Raw genomic sequence first — 3,080 nt, 5'->3', positions numbered from 1 at the left:
TCTCCATTTAGGAAAGTTGTCTTTACATCCATTTGATGAATGATCAGACCATAAGAGGCAACCAGGGAAAGTAGCACCTGAATGGTGGTCATTCTAGCAACATGAGAATAGGTGTCAAAGTAATCTTCGCCTTCTTTCTGAGTGTAGCCCTTGGCCACAAGTCGCGCCTTGTACTTATCAATAGTACCATCGGGCCTTAACTTCTTTTTGAACACCCATTTACAACCCACAGGTTTACAACCATAAGGTCGTTCATTTAAATCCCAAGTTTATCGTTCATTTAAATCCCAAGTTCCATTAGAAAGAATTGATTCCATCTCATTATGAACAGCTTATTTCCAATCATCTACATACGGAGACGCATATGCCTCTTCAATAGACTTGGGAGTATTTTCCACAAGGTATACGATGAAATCATCACCAAAGGATTTTGCAACCCTTCGTCTCTTGATCCTTACAGGAGCTTCATCGTTATCCTTCTCATGGACTTCCTCGGGTGTTTGTTCAATATAATCATCAAATGCACTATATTTAGAATTTAACTCAGAAGAAAATCTAGCAATGCTATGCATATCTTTCATAGGGAACATATTCTCTAAAAATGTTGAATAACAAGATTCCATTATAGTATCTACATGCATATGAGGAACCTCAGATTTAACTACTAAAAATCTATAAGCAATGCTCCGCTGAGCATAACCCAGAAAAACACAATCCACTGTCTTTGGTCCAAGTTTGCGTTTCTTGGGGATAGGAATATTGACCTTTGACAAACATCCCCAAGTGCGAAAATAAGAAAGTGATGGTTTTCTCCCAACCCACTCCTCATAAGGGGGTTTCTCTTTATTTTTCTCAGGAACTCTATTCAGGACATGACATACAATCAACAAAGCCTCCCCCCACCATGCCTTAGATAAACCAGCAGTGTCTAACATGGCGTTCACCAAGTTAGTCAACGTGCGGTTTTTCCTCTCGGCAATCCCGTTGGGCGAATAGGGAGGCATCCTCTCATGAATGATACCATGTTCCTCACAAAATTCATCAAAACTTTGGGAAAATATTCTCCACCACGATCCGACCTAAGACACTTGATCTTTCTCTCTAGTTGATTTTGAATTTCAGCTTTATAGATCTTAAAGTAATCGAGAGCTTCATCTTTAGTTTGCAACAAATAAACATAGCAAAATCTAGTCGCATCATCAATCAAAGTCATGAAATATCTCTTTCCACCTCTTGTCAACACACCATTCATCTCACATAGATCAGAATGTATGAGTTCTAGAGGTGCCAAGTTTCTCTCTTCGGCAGCCGTATGAGGCTTTCAAGGTTGCTTCGATTGCACACAACTATGACACTTAGAACCTTTGGCAAGTGTGAAATTAGGAACTAAACTCATACTGGATAGTCGAGACATTAAACCAAAATTAATATGGCATAAACGAGGATGCCAAACACTTGTATCATCATTAATACTATCACAAATTTGGTTTACTGACTTATTGCAATAATCTGAAAGGGAAAAGCGGAACAAGCCTCCGCACTCATAGCCTTTGCCTATAAATTGTCCAAATCTCGACACGGTTACTTTATTTGACTCTGAAACTACCTTAAACCCATCTCGACATAGAAGGGAGCCGCTAACTAGATTCTTGTTCATAGTATGGACATGCTGCATGTTCCTTAATTGCATGATCTTTCCCGAAGTAAACTTCAGATCCACCGTGCCAATGCCATGAATAGAAGCATGCGACCCATTCCCCATTAGGACGGAAGAATCCCTTGTGACCTGATAAGAAGTAAACAAACAGGCGTCAGCACACACATGAACGTTAGCTCCTGAATCAATACACCATGAAGATGATTGAAATACTGAAAGCACAATAGGTAAATTACCATACCCATCAGTATGCTAGCGGTCACCATGTTGACTGTCTTGGAGCTGGTTTTCCCTCTGCGATCTGCATGTTCTGGGAATTCCTTGGAAAAGTGTCCGAGCTTCCCAGAGGCGTAGAACTCTAGCTCAGCCTTGTTGAACTTCTCCTTCTTGAAGGTACTAGTCTTTATAGGCTTGTTGAAAACAGGCTTGTTCTTTCCTTTGTTCTTGTTCTGCGGGAACCTTTATACCATGTTGGAAGTAGGAACCTCACCTCCTTTCTCAGTAGTGTCTTTAGCCCAAGCTTTCTCTTCAACATCAAGAGATGGAATCAGATTTTCAACTGATATCTCATGTCTATTATGTTTCAGAGAAGTGGCAAAGTTTCTACATGAAGGAGGCAACTTTGCAATCAAGCACCCAGCCACAAATTTATCGGGTAGATCACACTTAAGGAGTTCGAGTTCCCTCACAATACACTGTATCTCATGAGCTTGTTCAACCACAGAACGGTTATTCACCATCTTGTAGTCGTGAAAATTCTCCATGATGTACAGTTCACTACCTGCATCTGTAGTACCGAATTTAGCCTTCGGTGCATCCCATAGTGTCTTTCCATCTTGTATGTGCATGTACACATCACACAGACGGTCAGCAAGAACACTCAAAACGCATCCCACAAACATAGTGTTGGCTTCCTGGAACTTTCTCAGATCTTCATCAGAAGCTCCCTCTGGCATGCCAACACTAACATGGAAGACTTTCAGAGCGGTAAGCCAGAGCATGGATCTCACTTACCACCTCTTAAAGTGCACACCGGTAAACTTATCCGGCCTCAGTGCATCAGCAAATCCAGCCATATTTAACTCATGAAATTGCCTACAATTAGGTTTTTGGATTGTTGGAAGATTAGGCAAGTTCATGATTAATTCCACTAAATAATTCAGGACTAAAACAGAAAATAGCATGCAATACTCTAGCAATCCGGTAGAGCAACTGAACATGCATAACATCACCGCGCAAGAAGCAGCAACTACAGCGATCAACATAAACAGATTACGAGTAACGTACTGTTCGTTAGTTGCAGCAGGAGCGACTGTGTTGACGATGATGTTGGTGACGATCCTTTGTTGATGGCGATGTAGACGACGATGAGTAGCACCGCCCAGACGACCCGTGGTGACAAATTTGAGCAGTCGCGCAAAGC

This window comes from Hordeum vulgare, chromosome 7H, assembly GCF_904849725.1.
Source record: "Hordeum vulgare subsp. vulgare chromosome 7H, MorexV3_pseudomolecules_assembly, whole genome shotgun sequence".
In the NCBI taxonomy this organism is placed as follows: domain Eukaryota; kingdom Viridiplantae; phylum Streptophyta; class Magnoliopsida; order Poales; family Poaceae; genus Hordeum; species Hordeum vulgare.
Note: the sequence above shows the minus strand (reverse complement) of the source record.